General features: G+C 52.5%; 1 pseudogene; it reads right to left on the bottom strand.

The window, feature by feature from the left end:
- Positions 1-3,774: 3,774 nt before the first annotated feature.
- LOC146622463 (uncharacterized) lies at positions 3,775-6,479 on the bottom strand (annotated as a pseudogene).
- Between the last annotated feature and the right edge of the window lie 1,408 nt (positions 6,480-7,887).

Below are 7,887 nucleotides of genomic sequence, written 5' to 3'. Positions count from 1 at the left end.
TCCACCTTGCTGGCGTCTGAGTCGGACTGGAGCTCTCTGCCCTTTACCAATCCAGCCACGGGCCCATCCATCTGGCCCATTAAGACTCACTCTCATTTCATCAGTCCATAAAACCTTAGAAAAACCAGTCTTGAGATATTTCTTGGCCCAGTCTTGACGTTTCAGCTTGTGTGTCTTGTTCAGTGGTGGTCGTCTTTCAGCCTTTCTTACCTTGGTCATGTCTCGGAGTATTGCACACCTTGTGCTTTTGGGCACTCCAGTGATGTTGCAGCTCTGAAATATGGCCAAACTGATGGCAAGTGGCATCTTGGCAGCTGCACGCTTGACTTTTCTCAGTTCATGGGCAGTTATTTTGCGCCTTGGTTTTTCCACACGCTTCTTGCGACCCTGTTGACTATTTTGAATGAAACGCTTGATTGTTCGATGATCACGCTTCAGAAGCTTTGCAATTTTGAGACTGCTGCATCCCTCTGCAAGATATCTCACTATTTTTGACTTTTCTGAGCCTGTCAAGTCCTTCTTTTGACCCATTTTGCCAAAGGAAAGGATGTTGCCTAATAATTATGCACACCTGATATAGGGTGTTGATGTCATTAGACCACACCCCTTCTCATTACAGAGATGCACGTCACCTAATATGCTTAATTGGTAGTAGGCTTTCCAGCCTATACAGCTTGGAGTAAGACAACATGCATGAAGAGGATGATGTGGACAAAATACTCATTTGCCTAATAATTCTGCACTCCCTGTACTCACAATAACAGCAGCTGTACAAGTATTAACTGGAAATGAAGAATATAGTAACCAGTGTTGTGCAATCCACATTATGTCTTGTGCAGTGCAAATATGCTTAAAGTGATTTAAGTGATGAAGTGAAAACAATGTCCAGAATGTCCAGTGTGTGTGTAAGAACTATATGTGTGGGTCAGTACTGTGTGGTGGTGTGATTGAGAGACCGTATCGCCTGCGGGAAGAAGCTCCTCCTCAGTCTCTCTGTGTTGGTCTTCAGGGAGCGGAATCGCTTTCCTGACCTCAACAGAGAGAACAGTCTGTTGTTGGGGTGGCTGAGGTCCTTCACGATCTTCCTGGCCTTGGTCCAGCACCGCCTGCTGTAGATTGAGTGCAGGTCAGGGAGCTCGGAGCGGATGGTGCGCTCAGCTGACCGCACAACCCTCTGTAGAGCTCGTCTGTCCTGCATGGTGCTGTTCCCGAACCAGGTTAAGATATTTCCCGTCAGGATGCTCTCTATGGTGCACGAGTAAAAGTTCCTGAGCACCTTGGAGGGCAGTTGGAAGTCTCTCAAGCGTCTGAGGTGATAGAGACGCTGACGGGCCTTTTTCACCACGGTGTTGATGTGACAGGACCATGACAGGTCCTGCGTGATGTGAACTCCGAGGTATTTGAAGCTGTCCACTCTCTCCACTGGGCACTCGTTGATGACGGGGGTCTGGTAGTTCCTCTCCTGCTTAGTGCTGAAGTCCACTATCAGCTCCTTTGTCTTACTGACGTTTAGAAGGAGGTTGTTCCTCTGGCACCAGTTCTCCAGATTCCTAATCTCCTTCAGGTAGGCCGTCTCGTTGTTATCAGAGATCAGGCCCACCACGACGGTGTCGTCAGCAAACTTGATGATGGTGGTGGAGCTGGTAGTGGCCACACAGTCATATGTGTACAGAGAGTACAGCAGGGGGCTCAGAACACACCCCTGGGGGGCTCCAGTGCTGAGAGTGGTGGAGGCTGAGACATGTCCGCCCATCCTTACTGCCTGTGGTCTGCCAGTTAGGAAGTTGGAGATCCACTGACACATAGATGAGCTGAGTCCCAGATGCTCCAGCTTGGTGGTGAGTGTGGAGGGAATTATGGTGTTAAATGCAGAGCTGTAGTCTATGAAGAGCATTTTAACATAATTCCCCCTTCTAGTGTCCAAGTGAGTGAGTGATGTGTGGAGGAGATGAGAGATGGCATCGTCTGTGGAACGATTTGGACGGTAAGCAAACTGTAGTGGGTCCAGTGTGTCTGGTAGTGAAGAAATGATGAAGTCTCTGACCAGGCGTTCAAAGCACTTCATCACTACTGAGGTGAGGGCTACAGGGCGATAGTCATTGAGAGAAGCAGGGTGGGGTTTCTTCGGGACAGGAACAATGATGGACTCTTTGAAGCATGTGGGGATCACCGACTGAGATAAAGAGATGTTGAATATCTCAGTGAACACAGGAGCTAGCTGGTATGCGCAGTCTCTGAGGATACGACCTGGGATGCCGTCTGGTCCTGCTGCTTTCCTGGTGTTCACTCTCTTGACGGCTCTCCTTACTTCATGCTCGGAGATGATGAGAACGTTTCCGGTGCTGGCAGTATCTTCCTGTCTGCAGCCGTTAGCGCCGCTAGCACTAGCATTGTTGGAGTCCTTAGCTACAGCCTCGAAGCGAGCATAGAAAGTGTTCAGCTCGTCTGCCAGAGTCACGGCCGCGTTCGTCATACCGGTTGTTGGTGCTTTATAGTCCGTTATTGTCCTTAGTCCCCGCCACAGGCTCCTAGAGTCACTCTGTTGGAGTTGTGACTCTAGTTTCCTCCCGTAGCGCTGCTTCGCCTCTTTCACCGCCCTCCGCACGTTATATGACGCGGCTTTGTACGGGTCCATGTCCCCCGTCGTGAGTCCCGTGTTGTAGGCAGCGGTGCGGGATCTCAGAGCGTCGCGGATGGTTTTATCCACCCACGGCTTCTGGTTGGGAAACGTTGTGATAGTCTTTGTCTCCACGGTATCATCCACTAGTTTCCCGATGAATCCCACAACTGCTTCCGTAAACACGTTGACATCATCATCGGAGCTGTTTCTGAACATGCCCCAGTCTGCGTCATCGAGTGCGTCCTTTAACGCGGCCACCGATTGATCTTCCTCTGAACCGGAACTTCCTGTTTCAGCCTTTGTTTGTATTTTGGCATGAGGAAGATGGCGGGGTGATCGGATTTGCCAAACGGAGGGCGGGATTGTGCCTTGTAGCCGTCCTTGACCGTAGTGTAGCAGTGGTCTAGTGTCCTTTCACCTCTGGTGGGGCAGGTGATGTGTTGATAAAAGTTCGGCGCTGCGCGTTTGAGGTTGGCACTATTAAAGTCCCCCGTCACAATAAGCGCAGCGTCCCGGTGTTGTGTCTGGTGCTGTGTGAGTGCCTCATGCAGCTCGCATAAGGCGGTGACCGTGTCCGCTTGTGGTGGAATATAAACGGCACTTACAATGACCGATGTAAATTCCCGAGGTAGATATAAAGGACGACACATGATGGACAGTAGTTCCAGATTTGGTGTGCAGGAGCGTGTGAGAGGAACCACGTTCGCACTGTTGCACCAGTTGTTGTTCACCAGTTTCCACAAACACCCATTGTAAAACGAATAGTTATGTCTATAACCTCTGTTCCCTGAAGGAGAGGAACGAGGTACAACACATAAGTATGGGATATCACGCCCTCGCGTGTCCTGGCTGAAGAAACCTTTAATCACGCCTTTAAGGCAGATGACGTGTGATGACACGCGCATGGCCCCGCCTGCACATATAGCCGCTGTCATCACAGTCATCCCTCAGTTCGATAGCCGCTCTTCACCAAGCCAAACTGCTCAGTGGGGCCACCTTGTGTTGTACCTCGTTCCTCTCCTTCAGGGAACAGAAGTTATAGACATAACTATTCGTTCCCTTTCAGTCGATTTACTCGGTACAACACATAAGTATGGGACATATATACACGCCCCACAGAGCAGCCACCGAACTGGAATCGGACCACCACATCCTTAGTGAATGGTAGACCCAGCAGAAAGGACAGCATGAGCCATCGAAGGGGCTGTAACGTCCAACCGATAAAACCGCACAAAAGTGTGCGGTGATGCCCAACTAGCTGCCGCACAAATATCAGCTACAGGCACCCCTTTAAAAAGAGCCCATGAGGTTGCCATCCCCCTGGTGGAATGAGCTCTCACCCCGTGGGGCAAAGCAAGACCAAGCCGTATGCCAGTGAGATAGCTTCTATAATCCAGTGGGACAGCCTCTGTTTCGACAGAGCTCTACCTCTATTTGGATTAGCGAAGCAGACAAACAGCTGGTCACATAAACGCACATTCTGAGTGCGCTCAATGTAGGTGCGTAGCACACGCACTGGACAAAGAGAATGCATCCTCCTCTGCTCCTCAGATGCAAAAGGAGGGGAGCAAAAGCTCAGCAACTCAAACTCCATTGAGCTAGAAGATGCAGGCATGATCTTGGGAAAATAGGCAGCATTTGGACGCAATACGACCTTGTGGCCATCAGAAGAGAACTGTGTGCAGGAGGGATGCACAGAGAGCGCATGAAGGTCACCCACTCGCTTTGCCGAAGCCAAAGCGAGAAGTAATGCAGTCTTTTATGAAAGAAATTTCATATCCACAGACTCAATGGGTTCAAACGGGGGGCTACAAAGGGCCTCCAGCACCAAAGACAAGTCCCAAGCAGGGACACTGGACTTAAGCACGGGCCTCAGCTGGCGAACTCCTTTCAGAAAACGTATGGCGAGGGGATGTGCACCTGGTGTCACCCCGTCAAAGCCAATATGACAAGCAGATATAGCTGCCAAATAAACCTTAATTGTCGAAAATGAAAGGCCCTTATCCAGCAGCTCCTGCAGGAATGTCAAAACATCCACAATAGAGCACTGAAATGGGAGAATGTGGCGGTCCTGGCACCATTGCTCGAAGGCTCGCCATTTGTAAGCATACAAGCCTCTAGTAGATGAGGCCCTAGCGCTCTGAATTGTCGCTATCACACTAGGTGGCAAACCCTTAGCAATCAAGTTTAACCTCTCAGCAGGTAAGCATGAAGGCGCCACAGATCTGGGTGCGGATCAAACACTTTTCCTCCCGCCTGAGAGAGGAGATCCCTGCAGAGAGGAAGCTGCCAAGGACTCGCTGCTAGCAGGCTGATTATCTCTGCATACCACGACCTTGTGGGCCACCAAGGGGCCACTAGAATCAGAGAGAGGGAATGCCAACGCACTCTCTCTAGAACTGGAGATATCATTTCCACTGGGGGAAATGCATACAGGAGCACGTCTGGCCATTGGTGCGCTAGCGCGTCCAAGCCCAAGGGTGCATCGTGGTCGATTATGGAGAAGAACAGGGGGCAGTGAGTATTTACCCTGGAAGCAAAAAGATCTATTTGCGCCTTGCCTAATAGGTCCCAAATCTGAGCCACTATTAAAGGGTGTAACCTCCATTCTCTCACCAGAGGACCCCCCCGTTGAGAGAAGGTCGGGCCCCAGGTTCAGGTGGCCCGGGACATGGGTGGCTCTTAGAGAGAGAAAATGAACACTGCACCATAACAGCAGAGAGCGAGACAGGAGCAGCCCGGGCTCCCTCCAAGGACTGAGAGCTAGCATGCAAGACGCGGTTACCGGCAGCCTCCTCCAGAGGTGACGCGATGCACACAAACGGTGAGAGAGAGTCCAGCGCTGAAACGCTCTCATTTTTAACAGTCCAAGTGGCACTACGGCGATCAAAGATGCCATCATGCCCAACAAGCTTAATATCGTCTGGAAACGCAGTCTGCGTCCCAAATGAAACTGAGCGAGGCAGCGATGAAACGCGGCCACTCTGTGCTCCGACAAACGCGCGCGGCTGGAAAGCGAGCATATTTCCAAACCGAGAAAAGTAATCTGCTGACTCGGGATTAGCGAGCTCTTTTGAAAGTTCACAGAGAACCCCAGTGTCTGAATGTGTGACAGAACCAGCAACAGCTGTGTCTCTACCTGCTCTCTGGAGCAAGCTACGAGAGCCCAGTCGTCTAGGTAGGCTAAGATGCGGATTCCTCTCTCTCTGAGGGGCGCTAGTGCTGCCTCGGCACATTTCGTAAAGGTGCGAGGAGCAAGCGACAGCCCGAACGGCAGCACTAGGTATCCGTAGGCTACGCCCTCGAATGCAAACCTCAGAAACTGCTTGTGTTTCGGGTGTATAGCCACATGAAAATAAGCATCTGTTAGATCGATTGTTGCAAACCAATCTCCCGAGCCGACCGCATTCAAGAGCTGTCTGAGTGTTAGCATCTTGAACCTGTACGTTCGTAGATACGTGTTCAAGACTCGCAGGTCGAGGATGGGACGAAGCCCTCCCCCTTTTTTCGGAACAACAAAATAACGGCTGTACCAACCTTTGTCTGTCTCCGAAGCGGGGACCACTCGTATTGCTCTTTTCTGCAATAGCGCCTTTATTTCCTCTCTGAGTATCATGGCCGCCTCGGTGTTGACAGTCGTGTTTACGACTCTTTGGAAACGAGGCGGCTTGACCCGGAACTGCAACCGGTAACCCATGGCAACAGTTCGCAGCACCCATGGAGAGGGGGCGCAAGCGCAGCACTGAGGGAAGTCAGCAGCCAGCCGGCTGACCGTCGGCGGGGCGTTGTTGCCCCCCAGTGTGTCGTCACCCCCCAGTGTGTCTGCAGGGGACTGCATCACCTGCCTGACCTGGCACATTCTGCCTGCAGGCTGAGCATTTGTGATTGTTTGAGAATAAACAACCCTCTTTATTGATTTTAACATGGAAACATGTACATTTATACATTTTGTTGGAGGCACCTTTTCTAAGGCACAACAATGAAAAATAGCGGGAACACTCGATGTGGTCACCTGAACATTTAACACACCTGAACAGGGAGTTACCTGAGGCATTTTGTGTGCAGGGGTTTTGTGCTTGGGAGACAGTGTTAGGAAAGTGCAGCGCCTTTTGGGGCTGACAACCTGAACAGAACTTAAGCGGCACCTCTTGTGCGGCAACAGAGGGGTAAAAACAGCGTCTCCCTGCTGCTGGACCCCCTCTCCACTCGAAACCACAGCTAGGAGGGCTGAGGCTTCTTCCTCCTGGGCGTCGGGTCCCGCCGGGGGCCCGAGGGTGGGCCTTTGCTCCAGGCCGACTGGCGTGGAGCTCGGGCCGGAGGATGTGCTCTCGCTGGCGGCACACCCATTTCAGCAGTGGGCGCCGGTCTCTTGCCAGTCGGCAGAGGAGCGGCGGGCCTGTGAGAGCTAGCTGCGGGCTTGGGTTTCGGCTGACGTCTGGGGATGATGTCGCACAGAGCTTCCGTCTGCTTCTTCCTCAGATCGAATCTAGCCTGAATGGCTTCAAGTGAATGTCCGAATAACCCAGCCGCAGACACTGGTGCGTCCAGATATACAGCCCTGACCCTATCCGGGACGTCAGAGAGGGTCAGCCACAGGTGCCTCTGCGCCACTACTGTCGAAGCCATCCCTCTGCCCAGGGAGAGCGCTGCACAGCGAGACGCACGGAGGATGTAATCTGTGGCGACTCTGACCTCGTTAAGAAGAGGTGCCAGCGGGCTGTCATCAGGAACCAGCGATCCGAGCTCCGCCAGGCACATTGCCTGGTACGTCTGGAGCATGGTGACAGAGCTCATGGCGCAAGCAGTGCCGGCCTGAGCTCGATAAATCTTCTCCAGCTGCGAAGCAGAGAATCTGCAGTGCTTGGACGGCAGAGTTGCGGGGCCGCCGACACCATGGTTATGGGACGGGGCCAGATGAGCAGCCAGAGACGGCTCTATAGGGGGTGGGTTAGTTAAGCCAGCCCCCTCAGCGCCGTCCAATTCCATGTACTGTCCATAGCCGGGCACAGTGACGCGGGTAGACAGAGGTTTGTCCCATGATGCTGTTAGCTCGCAGAGAAAGTCTGGGAACATGGGAAGGCAGTTTTTGGCCGTTGCGGGCTCCGGTGGGAGGAAAAACCCCGCGAACCGCGACGGCTTCTGAGCTGGCGGAGGAGAGGGCCAGTCCACCTGCAGCTTCTCAGCAGCACGGCGAAACAGGGAGAAAAGAGAGGTGTCATCGTGGCCGACCGGCGCAGCAGCGGCAGTACATTGGGCCGACAATGAGC

Source organism: Diplotaxodon limnothrissa, linkage group LG11 (assembly GCF_057381915.1).
Source record: "Diplotaxodon limnothrissa isolate DT_005_m linkage group LG11, D_limnothrissa_male_GT1.1, whole genome shotgun sequence".
In the NCBI taxonomy this organism is placed as follows: domain Eukaryota; kingdom Metazoa; phylum Chordata; class Actinopteri; order Cichliformes; family Cichlidae; genus Diplotaxodon; species Diplotaxodon limnothrissa.
The sequence above is the reverse complement of the archived record's forward strand: the minus strand, read 5'-3'. Positions and strand labels throughout refer to the sequence as shown.